Source organism: Cherax quadricarinatus, chromosome 94, assembly GCF_038502225.1.
Source record: "Cherax quadricarinatus isolate ZL_2023a chromosome 94, ASM3850222v1, whole genome shotgun sequence".
Taxonomy (NCBI): Eukaryota; Metazoa; Arthropoda; class Malacostraca; order Decapoda; family Parastacidae; genus Cherax; species Cherax quadricarinatus.
In genome coordinates, this window is record NC_091385.1 from 13,651,568 (window position 1) to 13,673,630 (window position 22,063).

Genomic DNA, 22,063 nt, shown 5'->3' on the forward strand with positions numbered 1-22,063 from the left:
TACTGCCCATAACTGACGATACCTATTGCAAGATAGATGTATTGTTAGAAGCCTATGGAGGGGCTGTTATAAAAGTGCCTCTGCACAAAGTTTATATTGAAACAAGCTATTATACTGGTTATATTTCAGTGGGTATATCCAGTGGTGTATTTCCCATCAGGTCAGTGGACTTGTTGATAGGGAACAATATCCTTCATGCTGGTATATGTAAAGAACCACTTGTGATTGATAACAACACTGATGATATTTATGCCATTGAAGCTTGTGAAGAGAAACCTATTTTATTTCCTCTCAGCGCAATTACTAGAGCTATGTCAAAGATACAACAACCATCCTTGTCTCCTGTTGAGTTAGTTGATGACAATGATTTGGGGTTGAATATGTTGTTTAGTGACGCTCTGCGCCCAGGGTCATTAACACCAACTCCCCCCGTTCATCAACCTAGTCAGGACACAACTGACGTTAAATTTCTAACTCATGATGATTTAATCAAGGATCAGTTTGTTGATCAGTCACTGGAAAGACTGAGAGATATAGCAGTTACTGAGAGTGAAGCAAAGGCTCGGTGGTCTGGTGGCTAAAGCTCCCGCTTCACACACTGAGGGCCCGGGTTCGATTCCCGGCGGGTGGAAATTCCAACACGTTTCCTTACACCTATTGTCCTGTTCACCTAGCAGCAAATAGGTACCCGGGTGTTAGTCGACTGGTGTGGGTCGCATCCTGGGGGACAAGATTAAGGACCCCAATGGAAATAAGTTAGACAGTCCTCGATGACGCACTGACTTTCTTGGGTTATCCTGGGTGGCTAACCCTCCGGGGTTAAAAATCCGAACGAAATCTTATCTTATCTTATCTTATCTTATAATTGTTACTATTATAGTAACGGTGTACTGATGGAGAAAAATACATGCAAGTTGTCAGCTGATAGTGTTTCCACCACAGTCAAGCATCTAGTAGTGTTACCAGTTACATTTCGTGAACAAGCCATTGATTTTGCTCACAATAGTCCCATAGGAGGACATTTGGGTGTCAAGAAGACACTCGGTAAACTGGCAAAACATTTTACTTGGCCAAAGATGAAGGAAACAGTAGCTGATCATGTGCGACGTTGCCACGTGTGTCAAGTGACAGGCAAGCCAGCACACACACCTCCACCTACACCTGTCACTATGTTCATTAGTACCAAAGTTCAGTTCATCTGGACTAGAGATTGTTCAGACTCATTCAAAAGGTTGAAGCATCTGCTTTCCTCTGCTCCAGTGAAGAGTCCTAATTTTAATCTTCCCTTCTTTTTACATATAGATGCGAGTTGTTATGCAGTAGGTGTTGTGCTGCTCCAACAGTCAACATCCACTGACATTCTCCATCCTATATGTTACTATTCATCTAAGCTTAAACGACACCAGAAAAATTATGCCACTATTGAGAAAGAGGCTCTAGCTCTTGTGGTGTCTTTGGAACATTTTGACGTGTATTTGGGCACTTCCCCATTTAAAATTAACGTTTTTTCAGACCACAATCCACTCACCTACATAAACACTATGAAGAGTAAGAATGCTAGGATCATGAGGTGGGCCCTCAGAATCCAACCTTATTCTATTAGTATAAAACACACAAGTGGTCATTGTAATGTAATTGCCGACGCTCTGTCTCGTCCTTAATAATTATCAGTTACATTAAATTAACGTAATTTTATGCCCAAATACCTTTTGTTACTTGCTATGTCAAATTCAGTAAAGTAACTTAATCCCTCCAGCCCATATTAACTATATATACTCATGTCTAATTATTATATTTATATATTCACACTGTATAGTCCTTGTGGCTTAGCGCTTCTTTTTTATTATAATAATAATAATATATATTCACAGTATTGTGTGTAAGGAGACAAGCTGAGTGTTGAGTGGGTAGTGTGGTGCGGGTGATGTACTACGTGACGCAACACTGTCCTGTCGCAGACCCCCCCCCTCACTACACACCTTAAGCTGTTTCATACTCAGATGTTCCTACTGCCTCGCATTCCACATCCACTACTTAAGAGTGGAATGCAGTCTCCTCTACTATGATCAAGCCTCAATGTGCCCTCCGTGTCAGCGCTATCCTGTCTCTACACTGATGTACATAACCACGAGTATGCAGAGATACGATACTGTGTACTGCCCTAGTACTAGGGGCATATCTTAGTGACAGACGCTGTGAAATTGTAGCGGTGCTTGGCACAAGAGATTGATTAATTTTTATATTGATAATAATATTAATATGAGTAATCAGAAATAATGTGAAAGACATTAATGCAACTCCTAGTGCGACCCTCTGTCGTGTTGGGGGGGGTGTTGCAACCCCTGAATGGGTTAAAATGATTATTATGTATATATATAATGTATATTATCTTTTCATATAATTTTATATTGCTTATATTTGCGATAATAGCTAAATCGTAAATATATTGCTTTATATTCTTATTTGACTTATGTTGTTAGGATGTACATAATAAGTGCTCAGTTCAAGTCTTGATTGTCAAACTACTGTAATCATCGCTTGTCGCTCGTTAGACTGCCGGCTTCTGAGCTGTGCTGTCCACGGGGCTATCACGTGATCGAGGGGGGGGTGTCCTCACCTCTCGTGAAGTATTCAGTCTGCTCTAGACTCGCTTGGTGGTTGGACAGATTGTCTGTCTCATTATTCTTGTTAGTTCTGTAGAACTCTGTTCACAGAACATTGTATGGACTTAGTGATTTTCGACGTTGTACTGAGGTTGTGTGTCACAGACACTCTGAACATCTCAGGTCCTTAGCTATAGCTTCTGACCTAATTTTGTACTGGTTTCTGTGTATTGTCACAGTCAGGGTTTTTCCTATGCTGAACTTAGATTCAGTAGTATAGGAGTTTTGTAACTTTTGTGGAGGATCTGCTGATGGTCCCTACTTAGTGTCGTTATGTTATCTCCTTGATCCTGATTGTGTCGCAGTCGCTTGTTATATGGCTATTGGGCTTAGCATTCTTTTCATTGTTCAAGCAGACTGTTCTGGTTGCCAGTCGGTCAAGAAGTTAGTTTATGTGAGGACTTTGTCAGTCACTTGTTTAAGTCTAGTCGAGTCGTGAGACATAGTGAACTACTTAGAGCACTTACACGCATACACAAACTTACTTGTACATATTTGTAATATCTTATTAAATGTTAATGTACCAGACGGTACTTAAGAATTATAAATGTGATATGTGCTTTCAGCACAATAATATTGAACTCGAGAGATTGATTTTATTTTCATTACTGTGATTAATTTAATTTGATTTAATTTGATAATATACCTCTAGACTTAATAAATTTATTAAATTTTAATTTCTCTAGTTAGTAGCCTACCAGTTGTAATCCTGAAGCACTATTGAATAATACTGAATTTTAATGGATAATTGGACAAGGATACTGACTACTTGTTACGAAAACCCAGTAACAGGCTGGATGCTAGAAGGGCAGTCCTTTCTAGTATTCACTGGAGATCTCTAAGCTTTTAGAATCGCGTTTTTTGTAACAGGTTGGTAGACAACAACCACCCAGGGAGGTACTACCATCCTGTGGTAGTAGGTTGGTAGACAACAACCACCCAAGGAGGTACTACCATCCTGTGGTAGTAGGTTGGTAGACAACAACCACCCAGGGAGGTACTACCATCCTGTGGTAGTAGGTTGGTAGACAGCAACCACCCAGGGAGGTACTACCATCCTGTGGTAGTAGGTTGGTAGACAGCAACCACCCAGGGAGGTACCACCGTCCTGTGGTAGTAGGTTGGTAGACAGCAACCACCCAGGGAGGTACTACCATCCTGTGGTAGTAGGTTGGTAGACAGCAACCACCCAGGGAGGTACTACCATCCTGTGGTAGTAGGTTGGTAGACAGCAACCACCCAGGGAGGTACCACCATCCTGTGGTAGTAGGTTGGTAGACAGCAACCACCCAGGGAGGTACCACCATCCTGTGGTAGTAGGTTGGTAGACAGCAACCACCCAGGGAGGTACTACCATCCTGTGGTAGTAGGTTGGTAGACAGCAACCACCCAGGGAGGTACTACCATCCTGTGGTAGTAGGTTGGTAGACAGCAACCACCCAGGGAGGTACTAGCATCCTGTGGTAGTAGGTTGGTAGACAGCAACCACCCAGGGAGGTACCACTGTCCTGTGGTAGTAGGTTGGTAGACAGCAACCACCCAGGGAGGTACTACCATCCTGTGCTAGTAGGTTGGTAGACAGCAACCACCCAGGGAGGTACTACCATCCTGTGGTAGTAGGTTGGTAGACAGCAACCACCCAGGGAGGTACCACCATCCTGTGGTAGTAGGTTGGTAGACAGCAACCACCCAGGGAGGTACCACCATCCTGTGGTAGTAGGTTGGTAGACAGCAACCACCCAGGGAGGTACTACCATCCTGTGGTAGTAGGTTGGTACAGCAACCACCTAGGGAGGTACTACCATCCTGTGGTAGTAGGTTGGTACACAGCAACCACCCAGGGAGGTACTGCTGTCCTGTGGTAGTAGGTTGGTACACAGCAACCACCCAGGGAGGTACTGCTGTCCTGTGGTAGTAGGTTGGTACACAGCAACCACCCAGGGAGTGTTATGACCTAATCTTCACCATAACAATAGGAGCATAATTAACTCTTCTTTTTTTAAGTTAATTTTATTTATTACCAATTTAGTTTTATTGGTACCTGGTTAGTGAATTAAAATAACCATTTACAGTTATAAATGAAATTATGCTATACAACCAGGAACCTAATCTTACATTCAAATTCTTATTAACAGAGTATGATACAATAATTTTGATGTGTAGTTAGAGTAGGAATTGATAATCCACTAATCCCACCATTCATCGCTTGTAGAAATGGACATGATCGACATCATGCCCAGCCCTTCTAGGGTAGGGTAGGTACCTGAGTCCGAGCTTGCAGCTCACAAGACTGTCATTCCCAATAACCCTCTTGGGGCAGAGATTTCAATTTCAATTTCAAAGTTTATTCTCTATAAAGATTACAATGTTGAATTTACAGAATTTGGTTGTTGTGTGGTTTACATGTAGTTAAATAATGATTACAGAGTGTACCACTAGAACGCCTAGCATGGCTAGGCATTTCGGGCAGACTTAATTTAATTCATTATTTTAAAATATTACAAATTATGAGGTAAGTTTGTATTATGGCTAAGTGACTAAATACTAGTTTCTGAGTTTAGCAATGTGAATGCTTTTGTTTTGGCACAGTACATAGTTTCAGTATTGGAGTATCATAGGATTCATTATTTTAAGATTGAGATTAATATTTCTGTTTATGGTCAAATGGGTGAGTGAGTGTAAGTGTGAACCACCAGGTGGTATTCGTGTAGTTAGTTGATGGGGTTTATCAGGGAGATAAGATGACAGTAGTTTGTTGGATTATGTATTGGTAGATAAAAGACTGTTGAGTAGACTTCAAGATATACATGTTTATAGAGGGGCCACAGATATATCAGATTACTTTCTAGTTGTAGCTACACTGAGAGTAAAAGGTAGATGGGATACAAGGAGAATAGAAGCATCAGGGAAGAGAGGTGAAGGTTTATAAACTAAAAGAGGAGGCAGTTAGGGTAAGATATAAACAGCTATTGGAGGATAGATGGGCTAATGAGAGCATAGGCAATGAGGTCAAAGAGGTATGGGGTAGGTTTAAAAATGTAGTGTTAGTGTTCAGCAGAAGTTTGTGGTTACAGGAAAGTGGATGCAGGAGGGAAGAGGAGCGATTGGTGGAATGATGATGTAAAGAGAGTAGTAAGGGAGAAAAAGTTAGCATATGAGAAGTTTTTACAAAGTAGAAGTGATGCAAGGAGGGAAGAGTATATGGAGAAAAAGGGAGAGGTTAAGAGAGTGGTGAAGCAATGTAAAAAGAGAGCAAATGAGAGAGTGGGTGAGATGTTATCAACAAATTTTGTTGAAAATAAGAAAAAGTTTTGGAGTGAGATTAACAAGTTAAGAAAGCCTAGAGAACAAATGGATTTGTCAGTTAAAAATAGGAGAGGAGAGTTATTAAATGGAGAGTTAGAGGTATTGGGAAGATGGAGGGAATATTTTGAGGAATTGTTAAATGTTGATGAAGATAGGGAAGCTGTGATTTCGTGTATAGGGCAAGGAGGAATAACATCTTGTAGGAGTGAGGAAGAGCCAGTTGCGAGTGTGGGGGAAGTTCGTGAGGCAGTAGGTAAAATGAAAGGGGGTAAGGCAGCCGGGATTGATGGGATAAAGATAGAAATGTTAAAAGCAGGTGGGGATATAGTTTTGGAGTGGTTGGTGCAATTATTTAATAAATGTATGGAAGAGGGTAAGGTACCTAGGGATTGGCAGAGAGCATGCATAGTTCCTTTGTATAAAGGCAAAGGGGATAAAAGAGTGCTAAAATTATAGGGGGATAAGTCTGTTGAGTATACCTGGTAAAGTGTATGGTAGAGTTATAATTGAAAGAATTAAGAGTAAGACAGAGAATAGGATAGCAGATGAACAAGGAGGCTTTAGGAAAGGTAGGGGGTGTGTGGACCAGGTGTTTACAGTGAAACATAAGTGAACAGTATTTAGATAAGGCTAAAGAGGTCTTTGTGGCATTTATGGATTTGGAAAAGGCGTATGACAGGGTGGATAGGGGGGCAATGTGGCAGATGTTGCAAGTGTATGGTGTAGGAGGTAGGTTACTGAAAGCAGTGAAGAGTTTTTACGAGGATAGTGAGGCTCAAGTTAGAGTATGTAAGAAAGAGGGAAATTTTTTATCAGTAAAAGTAGGCCTTAGACAAGGATGTGTGATGTCACCGTGGTTGTTTAATATATTTATAGATGGGGTTGTAAGAGAAGTAAATGTGAGGGTCTTGGCAAGAGGCGTGGAGTTAAAAGATAAAGAATCACACACAAAGTGGGAGTTGTCACAGCTGCTCTTTGCTGATGACACTGTGCTCTTGGGAGATTCTGAAGAGAAGTTGCAGAGATTGGTGGATGAATTTGGTAGGGTGTGCAAAAGAAGAAAATTAAAGGTGAATACAGGAAAGAGTAAGGTTATGAGGATAACAAAAAGATTAGGTGATGAAAGATTGGATATCAGATTGGAGGGAGAGAGTATGGAGGAGGTGAACGTATTCAGATATTTGGGAGTGGACGTGTCAGCGGATGGGTCTATGAAAGATGAGGTGAATCATAGAATTGATGAGGGAAAAAGAGTGAGTGGTGCACTTAGGAGTCTGTGGAGACAAAGAACTTTGTCCTTGGAGGCAAAGAGGGGAATGTATGAGAGTATAGTTTTACCAACGCTCTTATATGGGTGTGAAGCGTGGGTGATGAATGTTGCAGCGAGGAGAAGGCTGGAGGCAGTGGAGATGTCATGTCTGAGGGCAATGTGTGGTGTGAATATAATGTAGAGAATTCGTAGTTTGGAAGTTAGGAGGTGGTGTGGGATTACCAAAACTGTTGTCCAGAGGGCTGAGGAAGGGATGTTGAGGTGGTTCGGACATGTAGAGAGAATGGAGCGAAACAGAATGACTTCAAGAGTGTATCAGTCTGTAGTGGAAGGAAGGCGGGGTAGGGGTCGGCCTAGGGAAGGTTGAAGGGAGGGGGTAAAGGAGGTTTTGTGTGCGAGGGGCTTGGACTTCCAGCAGGCATGCGTGAGCGTGTTTGATAGGAGTGAATGGAGACAAATGGTTTTTAATACTTGACGTGCTGTTGGAGTGTGAGCAAAGTAACATTTATGAAGGGATTCAGGGAAACCGGCAGGCCGGACTTGAGTCCTGGAGATGGGAAGTACAGTGCCTGCACTCTGAAGGAGGGGTGTTAATGTTGCAGTTTAAAAACTGTAGTGTAAAGCACCCTTCTGGCAAGACAGTGATGGAGTGAATGATGGTGAAAGTTTTTCTTTTTTGGGCCACCCTGCCTTGGTGGGAATTGGCCAGTGTGATAATAATAATAATAAGATGTTTTCTAATGGTAGTTTTGAAGGTGATGAATGTGTCTGCAGTTCTAGAGTTCTCAGGTAGGGTGTTCCAGATTTTAGGGCCTTTGACATACATTGAATTTTTGTAAAGGTTTAGTCGGACATGGGGAATGTCATAGAGATGTTTGTGTCTGGTGTTATGCCTGTGGGTTCTGTCACAACTATCAAGAAAGCGTTTTAGGTCAAGGTTGATATTGGAGTTTAAGGTCCTGTAGATGTAGATTGCACAGTAGTAAGTGTGGACGTACTGAACAGGGAGTAAGTTTAGATCTATGAAGAGTGGGGGGGAGGTGTTGCCAGGGATGGGATTTAGTGATTATTCTTACTGCAGCTTTTTGTTGGGTTATTATTGGCTTTAGGTGTGTTGCTGCAGTTGATCCCCAAGCACAAATAGCATAGGTGAGGTATGGATAAATAAGTGAGTGGTATAGTGTGAGAAGGGCATTTTGCGGCACGTAGTGTCGTATCTTGGAGAGGATCCCAACTGTTTTGGATACTTTTTTGGTTATGCGTTGGATATGGGTGCTGAAATTCAGGTTGTTGTCAAGGTATAGGCCTAGGAATTTGCCCTCATTATGTCTGGTAATTAGAGTGTTGTCAATCTTAATGTTAATTTGTGCATCTCCTGTTCTGCTACCAAACATAATATAGTAGGTTTTGTCAGTGTTAAGCGCAAGTTTATTGGCTGTCATCCCAGTCGATATTTTGATCAGCTCCTCGTTAACAATGGTGTCGAGGGTGGCAAGATTAGGGTGAGAGATGACATAAGTCATGTCGTCAGCAAAGAGAATGAGTTTCAGGTGTTGGGATACGTTTGGAAGATCATTGATGTATATGAGGAAGAGCAGGGGACCAAGGACACTTCCCTGCGGAACTCCAGTATCAAGTGGCCATGTTGCTGATGCTGTGTCTTTAATGGTAACATACTGATACCTATTAGTAAGGTAAGATTTGAAATAAGCAAGTGCATGGCCTCTTATACCATAATGGTCAAGTTTGTGGAGTAGGATGTCGTGGTCTACTGTGTCAAAAGCTTTTCTTAGGTCAATAAAAATTCCTAGTGGATATTCCTTATTTTCCAATGCTGTGTAAAGCAGATCTAGCATTTTTATGATTGCATCTTTAGTGCTTTTATTTTTCCTGAATCCAAACTGGCAGGGGTTGAGTATGTTTTGTGTTGTTATAAATGAATATAGTCTCCTGTGCACGAGTTTCTCAAAGATTTTGGATAGCAACGGTAAGTTTGATATTGGCCTATAGTTGTTTAAGTCTGTAGGGTCACCACCTGTGTGTATTGGTGTAACCCTTGCCATCTTGAGTAGTTTCGGGAAGGTGCTAGTTTCTAGTGACTTGTTAAAAAGTAATGAAATAGCATGCGAAAGGATATGGGCCGCTCGCTTGTACGGTAATGGTGGGACATTAGACAGATTCCCTGAGTTGTTTTTAAGTGACTTTATAATCTCGGTGACTTCCGAGGCTCAGTTGGTGCAAGATAGAAGGAATTTGGGAAATTCCCATCTAGGTTGTCCCCGGCCTGGGCATTAGTAAGTGGGATTTTATTGGCGAGATTAGATCCTATGGTTGAGAAGAAGTCGTTTATCTTGTTAGCTGTGTCAGTGGGATGTAGTGGTGTTTCATTAGGTTTAGTTAGGACAATATTCTTGTTTTTTTTCAGTTTGTGGGTCCCTAGAATCTGAGAGAGTGTTTTCCAGGTCTTTTTTATATCTCCTCTAGTGTCTGTGAATCTACTGGAGTAGTATAGTTGTTTGGCTTTCTTTATTACTTTGGTGAGAACTGATGAATAGTGTTTAAGAATATCTTTGTGTATTAAGCCCTGTCTATATTGCTTTTCATATTGGTGTTTCTTGTCAATGGATTTCAGAATGGTGCTGGTTAGCCATGGGCAACCAAGCCATTTGTTTGTGATCTGTTTCGTTTTTATAGGACAATGTTTGTTGTATAGTCTAAGTAATTTGTTAAGAAAAATGTCTGTCCAGTCATCAATACCATTGGCCTTGGAGAATTATGTAGGCCAGTCTACAATCTCTAGGTCAGTTATGAACTTCCTTATTGAGGCCTAGCTTCTCCCGACAAGCCCACGGGGAATGTGGCTAGGCCTGGTGCTGGGCCACCACTTGGAAAAGGCCCAGGCTGGGAGAATACTGGCGAATTTTTAATAATAATTTTAGAAAGGTCTGGGGTGATGAAATAGTTATCTTTCATAAGTGAAATGAATTACCAGACTTAGGAAATTAATGGCAAAGGCAAGACAATGGACTTGGTTTAAAGTTCAAGATTGAGCTAAGAGCTTTGGGTTGAAGACCTGTACCGAGTCAGAGCTGGAGCTGACTGACTTGCTCAACTGCTCCATAGTCAAACTTCAGCTCGATCAGAAGGCGACGTGTATCGTCAATTCTGGAACCACCATATGGTCCCTACAGTAGTGGTTACACATTTGCTATACTTAACCTATTATAATACAATAATAATACGATACAATTTAATATAATACAATAGTAATACTTAACAAATGACATCTTATTGAGTACAACCTTGCTTGAGAGTACCTTTTATGATTTATACCGTACCTGATAATAATATGTAGTTGAACCTGCTTTATCTAGCTAGTAATAAAGTGATTTGCGATATATTATTGCAGAACTTATTTTAACCAGGCCTTTTATTTTTGTATAGTATGGAGAGTAAAAGAGGGGCGCATACCACCTAATCCCTCACGACTGACAGTCACCATTGACTTGTACTCTCGGTGGCGGATATCAATGGTTGTAGTAGCATAGGTTGTAGCATAGCAGTCCTACATCAGCTCCAGTTTTCTCCACAACATAGATGGCCATAACAAGTGCCAACTCACACTGTTAAAGTAAAGGTTTATTAATAAAGATTCATGGTCTGGAGAGGGTATCAGGAATGAGATTTTGCTTTCCTTTTATATGGGAAATAGTAATAGAGAAGGGTTGAATTCTCAAAGCCCAACGAAGTATTCTGGCATTCTTCGATTTCATAGTATTTATAATGGTCAAAGGATTGTGATCAGAGTACACTGATATCTGATGATGAATAGATCTTAAATATACATCAAAATTCTCTAGAGACACAACCAGAGCTAAGGCTTCTTTTTCTATAGTTGAGTAATGAATTTGGTGTTTCTTAAACTTTGAAGAAAAATAAGAAACAGGTTGCAATAAGTCAGAATTTGGAGCCTCCTGTAACAATGTGGCTCCCAAAGCATATGCATGTGCATCTATTTGTAAGTGGAATGGTTTGTTAAAATCGGGACTTAATAATACAGTGGACCCTTGCCTAATGTTGGCATCACATAACGTTAAATCTGCCTAGCAATACATTTTAACAAAAACATTTTGCCTTGCCTAGCGCTAAAAAACTCGCTCAACGCGATTCGTCCGAGATGCATCCATGTGCGGCCTGAGCCAGCCTCACTTGTTCCACCAGTGGCATTGTTTACAAGCCAGGGTGGCTGGTTGCATGCATACATTCGATACATTTTGTATTATTCCATTGTTTATAGTGCTTGTAACTGCTAAATAAGCCACCTTGGGCCCAAAGAAAGCTTCTAGTGCCAACCCTGTGGTAAAAAGGGTGATAAATACAATCGTACCACAGTCAGCTGCTACTGCACCACGGCCAGCTGTTGCTGGACCTGTCAGCTGTTGCTGGAACAGTCAACTGTTGCTGGAACAGTCAACTGTTGCTTCACCATGGTCAGCTATTGCTGGACCAGTCAGCTGTTGCTGGATCAGTCAGCTGTTGCTGGACCAGTCAGCTGTTGCTGGATCAGTCAGCTGTTGCTGCACCATGGTCATCTGTTGCTGGACCAGTCAGCTGTTGCTGGATCAGTCAGCTGTTGCTGGACCAGTCAGCTGTTGCTGCACCACAGTCAGCTGTTGCTGGATGTCAGCTGTTGCTGGATCAGTCAGCTGTTGCTGGATCAGTAAGCTGTTGCTGCACCACAGTCAGCTGTTGCTGGATAAGTCAGCTGCTGCTACACCATGGTCAGCTGCTGCTGCACCACATCTGTTGCTGGACCAGTCAGCTGCTGCTGGATCAGTCAGCTGCTGCTGGATCAGCAGTGCACCACCATGGTCAGCTGCTGCTCATCTGTTGCTGGACCAGTCAGCTGCTGCTGGATCAGTCAGCTGCTGTGCACCACAGTCTGTTGCTGGATCAGTCAGCTGCTGCTGCACCACGGTCAGCTGCTGTTGCACCACCATCAGCTGTTTCTGAGCAACATGACTCGTCCCGAACCTGTCCGTCTAGCCTGAACATCTCGGCTGCCTTGCTGTCATTGTTTACAAGCCAGGGTGGCCGGTTGCATGCATACATTCGATACATTTTGTATTCCATTATTTATAGTGCTTGTAACTGCTAAATAAGTCACTATGGGCCCAAAGAAAGCTTCTAGTGCCAACCCTGTGGTAAAAAGGGTGATAAATACTATCATATCACAGTCAGCTGCTGCTGCACCATGGTCAGCTGTTGCTGGACCAGTCAGCTGCTGCTGCACCATGGTCAGCTGTTGCTGGACCAGTCAGCTGCTGCTGCACCATGGTCAGCTGTTGCTGGGCCAGGCAGTTGTTGCTGGATCAGTCACCTGCTGCACCACGGTCAGCTGTTGCTGGACCAGTCAGCTGTTGCTGGATCAGACAGCTGCTGCTGCACCATGGTCAGCTGTTGCTTGACCAGTCAGCTGTTGCTGGATCAGTCAGCTGCTGCTGCACCACGGTCAGCTGTTGCTGGACCAGTCAGCTGTTGTTGGATCAGTCAGCTGCCGCTGCACCATGGTCAGCTGTTGCTGGACCAGTCAGCTGTTGCTGGATCAGTCAGCTGCTGCTGCACCACAGTCAACTGCTGCTGCACCACAGTCAGCTGTTGCTCCACCACAGTCAGCTGTTGCTGCACCACCATCAGCTGTACTACTCTAAGACGTGGAGAGAGTGTTGTTGGTGTGGCTTAACGTGAAACAATTACCGGGAAACGATTAACCCTGGAGGGTTAGCCACCCAGGATAACCCAAGTCAGTGCATCATCGAGGACTGTCTTAACTTATTTCCATTGGGGTCCTTAATCTTGTCTCCCAGGATGCGACCCACAACAGTCAACTAACACTTAAGTGAACAGGAAAAAATGCCTGGAACTAGTGCTCATATTGGTGAATTTAAGGCCAGCAAAGGTTGGGTAGAGAGATTTAAGAATTGCAGTGGCATACACAGTGCAATAAGGCATGGCAAAGCTGAAAAATTCATCCCCCAACAAGTGTTCAATTGTGAGGAAACAGGCCTGTTCTGGAAGAAAATGCCAAACAAGACCTACATTACTCAGGAGGAAAAGGCACTCCCAGGACACAAGCCTACGAAAGACAGGCTAACTCTCATGTTTTGTTGTAATGCTAGTGGGGATTGCCAAGTGAAGTCTTTACTGGTGTATCACTCTGAAAATCCCAGTGTTCAAGAAAAACAGTGTCTCATCACTCATCAATACTCTTCAATAAAGGTAAGTGTCATTTTAACATTTATTTATGTAATTATTGTGCATGTCTTATTGTTTTCTTTGTAGGGAAACGTATATTTCATGAAAAAAAAAAATTAATACTTTTGGCTGTCTGGAACGGATGGATTTCCATTATTTCTTATGGGGAAAATTAACTCAGCTAACAATAATTTCGGCTAACTATGAGCTCTCAGGAATGTTTTAATGTCGTTAGGTGAGGGTGGTACTGGGGAAGAGGATAGTAGCCTTTTCAAGCAGTTAAAACAATTTCACAGTACAGGGTCCATGAAAAGTTTGTTTTTGGACTTGTTAATTCAGTTAGGGGAAAGGCTACCTGTGCAAAATTTGAACAAAAACAATGGTAGAAACCAGCAACTCCTAAAAATCTCGATACGCTATTCCTATCCTTAGGGGTAGGAAATTCTAAGAGGGCTTTTACTTTGGCGTTCAAAGGAGCAGCTTTACCTTGTCCAATATGAAATCCCAAGTATTTAATTTTCGCTTGGCCAAATTCACATTTGGACAAATTCACCACAAAATTATGTTTACTTAAAGCATCAAACAAAGCCTTAAGTTGTCTAAGGTGTTGGGGTCTCTTCAAGGGGGGCTCCGTGGCGTGGTGAAGAGGCTCTTGGTCTGAGGAATTAGACCTGTCGGTCTTCTTCCTCAGACCGAACCTAATTACCCCCCAATCTCCCCTCCCCTATCCCATCCTCCCCATCCTCCCCTTTTTCCTTTCCTCCTCCTCCTCCCCACCCCTCCCTTTTGCCCTTCCTCTTTTTGGCCTTTGGGATTTCTCCCACAGGCACGCTAGTTCCTAGGTAGGGGAAAGGATACCGGGGTCTATCCCATTCCGTTGAGGTTCTTGGTGGTGGCGTAGTTTGCCGTGGAATCTGGATCGCCTGGGGATGTCCCGATCCCTCTCCGGTATCCCGGAGTAGCTTTGGGTGTCTTTCGGGCGACGGGTGTATCTCTGGAAGCCACCTTTCGGATTCCGGGGGTGGTGGCCAAAGGAGGTATGCTTTGTGGCGGATATCCGGCTGCCCTCTTTTGTCTGCCGAGGTAGCTCGGCAGATGTGAGGTTGCTATCCCGGATTGTTAGTTTACTAGCATGATGGGTAGGGTATGGCACGGGTTCCATGCTGCATCTGCGCTACTTGCGGTGCTGAGGTCCTCTTGGGCGCGGAGGGAGATTTCTGGCCCTTTCATTCCTCCTAGGAACTATCCCTCCCCGGTCCCCCCTTTTTTTATTCTTTTTTTATTTTTATTTTCTTTTCTTCTTTCTTTTTTTTCTTAAAAACAAAAAGAAAGAAGTAACCTAACCATGGCAGCCCTAGTCCATGAACCTACTACCCCCGGGCCCCTTCTTGATACCGCACCCCGTTCTGACCCCGCCTCGTCTTTGGACCACTCTTCAGACACTCCTCATGCCTCTGTACCTATTGCCGGTGCTGTTTCCTCACCCGCTTCAGGTACTGAGGCCTCGACTGACTCCTTCGATTTATCGGACCTTCGCTCTCCTCTGACTATGCTTCCGGCCTCTTCCTCTACGGTGCGGCAATTTTCAAATCGCCGACCCGTTCCACGTCGGACCAACTCTGGTCCCACGCCTAAACGCCAACGACAATTACCTGCTGATGATACTTCTCCACCTTCTCGTTCTTCTCAGAAACGATCGACACGTCCTTCACTACCTTTCCACGCTCAGTTTCAGACTGAACAATGGACTGAATTCTTCACTTTACGACCGACTTCCTCTACTGCCTATCTTTCTGACCACAGTATTGGCAAGGCACTCCTACGCCATGTTGGTAAAGATATTTCTTTTCATGCTCTTAAGAGCGGTACGCGCATCATTACCGTACAGAATGCTACCCAGGCTCATGAGCTCTCTCGTCTTTCCCATATCGATACTGTTCCTGTCACTCTTGAAAAACATCATTCCCTCAATTCTTGTAGTGGTACCGTCATTCTACCCCATACCATAGTTCAACAAAATTTCCAGACATGTGGCACTGACATTCTTGAACAGCTGGAACTCCAAGATCTCCCAATCCTCAAGGTAGACACTTACGTTCTTCCTGCCCGCGGGCGGAGACGATACCCTAGCAATGTGGCTCGTTTAACTTTTGACAGCCGAGAACTCCCATCCTCAGTTTATATAGCAGGACATCGGTTACAAGTTCGAAAGGTGATCCCTACACCACAACAGTGTAGAAATTGCTGGCGATTTGGCCATCCAGCGAAATATTGCAGATCTATCGCCGAATGCCCAGTCTGTGGTGCCGATGACCATTCTAATACGTCTTGCAATCGATCTCCCTCTTGCCTTAACTGTCATGAGGCTCACCCTTCGTACTCTCGCCGTTGTCAAGTCTATTTAAACGAGCGGGAAATCCGTTACCTCAAGGAGACAGAAGGTCTCCCTCATGCCATGGCAGTTTCTCATCTCCGCCTCCAAGGAGACTCCCACGTGTTTCTTATTCCCGTGTTTCAAAACGTCCCCCCACTTCTGGTATCCCATCTTCTACACCCACCTCCGTGGTTACCTCTCCCATAGTCACTCCTGTATCTAATCCTTTTGCTGTCCTCGGCTCAGACGTCCCTACTTCAACGCCTCAGTCTGATCTCGCTTCTTCGAGTTCTCTCTCACAAGCCTCAGTATCGACGAGACCTCGTACGACACCTCCTCCCAATCGTCCCTCTACTTCTCAAAAGTCAAAAAAAGGTCCGTTAACACCTCCTACCCATCTTCCACCTCCTCATTTTACCCTCCCTGTCTCTGTCCCTGGTTCTCCCCCTCTCACTGGCTCAGTTACTAGTGTAGAGGTTCACCCTCCTCCTCGTACTGTACCTTCCTCCCCTGTTCCCTCCCAAGTTTCTTCCTCTTCTGCCACCTCCCAGGTTCCTGCCTCTTCTGTCCCCTGCCACGCTTCTCCAGTTCCCACCACCCTTTTGCCCCCCCCTACCTTGGTACAGTCCAATACAGTTCCAATCTTTACTCATCCTCCCCCTACCATTTCCAATATTGTCTCCCATACAACGTCTCTGAATTCAGAAACACTTGAAGCAATCTCTGAATATATTGCAGAGACCAAACCATCAATGGACACTGATCCACCTTCCGCTCTTTCTCTCTCCTCTGCTCCATCTGCGCAACTCCTTTCTTCACAGCGCACCGTTCCTTCGCTGCTTGAACGTTTTCCACTGCCTCCGCATGTGGACTTTTCTAACCCCTCTAGTCCGTAGGAACCCTTACCTGCGGATTTCAAGTATCTTTATCATTGCCAATCATGGCCTATTTACAGTGGAATATACGCGGCCTCAGGGGTAATCGGGGTGAGCTTCAGATGTTACTCTCCCAGTTTGCCCCTGTTGGTGTTTGCTTACAGGAACCAAAATTACACTCTGCTGTTATTTCTCCCATCTCAGGCTATAATTTATTGTATTCTTCAGATCCTTTTCCTGATGGGACCTTTAATGAAAGTGCCCTTCTTCTACGCACTGATATTCCGTACCATCAGCTATTTGTTCATACTTCGCTGCATTACACAGCAGCCCGTATCCACTTACATAGGTGGTATACGCTCTGTTCTTTATATCTCTCTCCTTCTCGGGCATTATCTATTCCAGATATTGCCTTCCTTGTTTCGTCATTACCGCCACCGATTCTGTTACTTGGTGATTTTAATGCCCACCATTTCTTCTGGGGGGTCTCACTGTGATTCCCGTGAAATTCAGTTAGAGGCTTTTCTTGCCACCCACCCCCTCCATGTTTTAAATACATGTACTCACACCCATTTTGATCCTCGGACTCATACTCTCTCTTGCATCGATCTCTCAGTCTGCTCTTCCTCCGCCGCATTAGACTTCACTTGGTCTGTTCTCCTGGACTTACATGACAGTGATCATTTCCCAATCATTCTTACTTTCCCTTCATATTCGCCACCTCTTCGCACTCCACGCTGGCAATTTAATCAGGCAAATTGGAATCTTTACTCACACCTAACTGTTTTTAAAGAGGTTCCTTCTTCGTCCTCCATCGATGAGCTCTTACACCTCTTCTCGTCCTCTGTTTTCACCGCAGCTTCTCATTCTATACCCCAAACTTCAAGCAGGCATTCTCAGAAATGCGTGCCTTGGTGGTCTCCTGCTTGTGCTCGTGCAGTACGTTTGAAACGCGCTGCATGGGGCAGGTACCGGTACAATAGAACCACAGAAAGACTCCTTGATTTTAAACAGAAGCGTGCGATCGCTCGCCGTGTCATCCGTGATGCTAAACGCACTTGCTGGCGAGATTATGTCTCCACCATCACCTCTGCTTCCTCTATGAGTGCAGTCTGGAAAAAAGTACGAAAACTGAGTGGTAAATATTCTCCTGACCCGGCTCCTGTTCTGCGGGTTGCCGGTGTTGATATAGCAAACCCACTAGATGTTGCCAATGAAATTGGCAATCATCTGGTCCGTATTTCTCAGGGATTCCATCTATGCCCCTCATTTCTTTCCTCAAAGTCTGCCAGAGAGTTAGCACCCTTGGACTTTTCTTCTCTCAGAGAAGAACAGTATAATGTGCCTTTTACACTTCAAGAACTGGAGGCAACACTCTCAGCTTGTCGATCATCGGCAGCTGGGCCCGACGACATTCATATTCGTATGCTACAACATTTACATCAGTCAGCCCTTGCAGTCCTATTACGCCTTTACAATCTTATTTGGTCACAAGGAGTTCTTCCACAGCTGTGGAAATCCGCCATTGTTCTCCCTTTCCGCAAACCAGGCACTACGGGACATGAAACCTCCCACTATCGTCCCATTGCTCTTACCAGTGCAGTTTGCAAAGTAATGGAACGCCTAGTAAATAGACGTTTAGTGTGGTATTTAGAGACACACAACAGTCTCTCCACTCGTCAATATGGCTTTCGTAAGGGACGTTCTACCATAGACCCCTTACTACGCTTGGATACGTATGTTCGTAATGCCTTTGCGAATAACCACTCAGTTATTGCCATATTTTTTGACCTTGAGAAGGCATATGACACAACTTGGAGGTATAATATTTTAGCCCAAGCCCACTCCTTAGGCCTTCGAGGCAATCTACCATCCTTCCTTAAGAACTTTTTAACTGACAGGCATTTCCGTGTTCGGGTTAATAATGTGCTCTCCCCGGACTTTATCCAAGCTGAAGGTGTCCCCCAGGGATGTGTTCTGAGCACAACACTTTTTCTCCTTGCTATTAATGATTTGGCCTCTAGTCTTCCATCAAATATTTGGTCATCACTCTATGTTGATGACTTCGCTATTGCCTGTGCAGGCGCTGACTGTCACCTCATTACAGTTTCTCTCCAACATGCAGTCGACCGTGTTTCCAATTGGGCCACCACACGTGGGTTTAAATTTTCCAGCACTAAAACCCACCAAATTACTTTCACTAGACGCTCTGTCATCTCCGATCATCCTTTGTACCTCTATGGCTCCCGTATCCCTGAACGTGATACAGTCAAGTTTCTGGGCCTCCTCTTTGATCGTAGGTTATCCTGGAAACCTCACATTACCTCTCTGAAGGCAACTTGTCACAGCCGGCTGAACCTTCTTAAAACCCTTGCTCATCTTTCATGGGGAGCTGATCGTCGAACCCTCCTTCGCCTACATTCCACCCTTATTTTATCGAAACTTGATTATGGTGACCAGATCTATTCAGCGGCATCTCCTGCTACTCTCTCTAGCCTTAACCCCATTCATCACCAAGGATTACGTTTATGCCTTGGTGCTTTTCGCTCTTCCCCTGTCGAGAGCCTCTATACAGAAGCGAACGTTCCATCCTTATCCGATCGCCGTGATGCCCATTGCCTGCGCTACTATGTACGCTCTCATGATCTCCGCAATCCTTCCATTTATAGAATGGTCACTGATATTAGTAGACATTCTTTATTTGTTCGCCGCCCCTGTTTACTCCGTCCCTTCTCTCTTCGCCTTCATTCGCTCTTGTCTTCTCTTCAACTACCACCTTTCTATGTACATGTAGCATCTCACTTTTCCCTACCCCCCTGGGAAGTTCCAGCTGTTCGAGTCTGTTCTTTCTCCCTCCCTTGCTCGAAAGCCCAACTGTCTATGGTCGCTTCCCGCTCTCTTTTTCTTGACCACTTTCACTCTCATTCTCATGCCATTGCTGTGTACACAGATGGCTCTAAGTCTTCTGACGGCGTAGGATTCGCAGCAGTGTTTCCGGACAGCGTCGTACAAGGGCATTTACTATCTTCGGCTAGTATTTTTACTGCTGAATTATATGCCATCCTTACAGCACTTATCCGTATTGCATCTATGCCTGTATCATCATTTGTGGTTGTCTCAGACTCCCTTAGTGCTTTACAGGCTATACAAAAATTTGATACACCTCACCCCTTAGTCCTCCGTATCCAACTTTGGCTACGCCGCATCTTTACCAAGCATAAAGATATTGTTTTTTGTTGGGTCCCTGGTCATGTTGACGTACAGGGCAATGAACAGGCAGACACTGCTGCGCGGTCAGCAGTACATGACCTACCAGTTTCTTATAGAGGTATTCCATTTACGGACTATTTTGCTGCAATATCTTCCCACCTTCACACCCGTTGGCAACAACGTTGGTCTACTATGCTCGGCAACAAACTTCAATCTATTAAACCGAGTATAGGTTACTGGCCGTCTTCTTATCACCAGTGTCGAGGTTGGGAGACTACTCTCTCCCGTCTTCGCATTGGCCATACTCGTCTTACTCATGGATATCTCATGGAGAGGCGTCTTGCTCCTCTCTGTGAGAATTGCCAAGCTCCATTATCAGTCAGCCACATTCTGTTGGACTGCCCACTTTATCAACGAGCACGCAGAATTTACCTCTGTCGTCGTCTTCGCTCCGCTGCTCTCTCTTTACCTTCCCTTCTCACTGATGGACCCACCTTTCATCCGGACTCTCTCATTGACTTTTTGACAACAACTGACTTACTTCACAAATTCTGATACCTTCAGCCCTTTCTACTTCAATCTCTTGCTACCCTCTACCCCCGTACTATCCCCTGCCCCGCTGTTTTCTGTAACCTGCTGATCATCCCTCCTCCCTTCTGCCATCCAATACCCTCGCTTCCTTCCCTACCCTGCAGCGCTGTATAGCCCTTGTGGCTTAGCGCTTCTTTTTGATTATAATAATAATATGTCCCAATTCTTCCTTCATTTTTGGCCATGTAAAGTGCTTAGCAATTTTTCCAAAAGACTTTTGTCCCAAATGTCCACCGTGGGGACTGTCGTGATCAAATTTACATGCTAAGTTTCTAAATGGGGTAGGGAAGACCACTTAATGATCGCTTTTAAGAGATCCTTATTTCTTTTTCAGTAAGTCCTTCTCCTCCCAATAGTAACAGCAGTCACTTTTAACCCTTTGAGGGTTTCAGACTTACATGCAGGGGTTTTTGACTTACTAGTACGCATAAATTCTAGCGCCGTCAAATCTCGCGGGAAAAGGCTGGTAGGCCTAGATGTGAGAGAATGGGTCTATGTGGTCGGTGTGTGCTGTAGAAAAAAAAACTGGGACCCAGTGGTGCATTGTGGGAATGCCATCTTAGTAAACAATGTCCACCATGCCTCACGGTAAGAAGCTCCTCACTCCTCGGCGAACTGGGACACTTGTTCCCCAGTGACAGTTCTAATACAGACGGAAGTGCCAGTGAAGATGAGTTTCAAGGTTTTGACCAAAACTAATGACCACACTATCGGTAATAGGAAAACCCAGACGACCCTCAGCCTTCCACTTCTGGTGCTGGGCCGTCTTGTTCACGTTCAGTTGTACCAGAATCCAAGAGGAAACTTCTATTTTCCCAAATCCCAGACTCAGATGAGAGCATTTGTGATGTTAGTGATAGTGAATATGAACTACAAGCTCTTCAGACTAGTTCCAGTAGTGATAGTGAAGTGCAATATTCCCCAGTGAAGCGTCAGTATATACGACGATATATGCGCTGTGGTAGTGTGCCATATGCTATTCTAAGGGGAAGGAGTGCATCTCGGAGTACATCTCATGGCTGTACAACAGGAACAGACAGTGAAAATTACGATGATACTGTTGCAATTGGGATGGAAAATGTGCGTGGTGGTAGTGGTGCTTGCGGTGAGGCACCAGCAGTGGGCCATGCTGCCACCCACGCTGCCACCCATGCTGCTGCCTCAGCTGATCTACAACAAAGGCCACTATCCCCCACCCACCCACCACACCAGCCTCCACAACCTCCACAACCACAACCTCCACAACCACAACCACCTGTCATTGTCCAGTACCCACCAGCAGACCGCACCTGGGATTGGCTGGAAGCTGTCAATTTTGTTCCAAATGCCCACCAGTTTGATGACAGCCAAAGTGGAATACGGCCATCTTTTACACTTGGGAACAATGCCACTGAACTGGAATGTTTCGAGTTATTCTTTGACGAACCACTGATGGAAAGTATTGTCATGGAAAGCAACACATACTACGAGTACACCATGGCAAACATTACTTTCACCAAAGTCACGTCTACACCAGTGG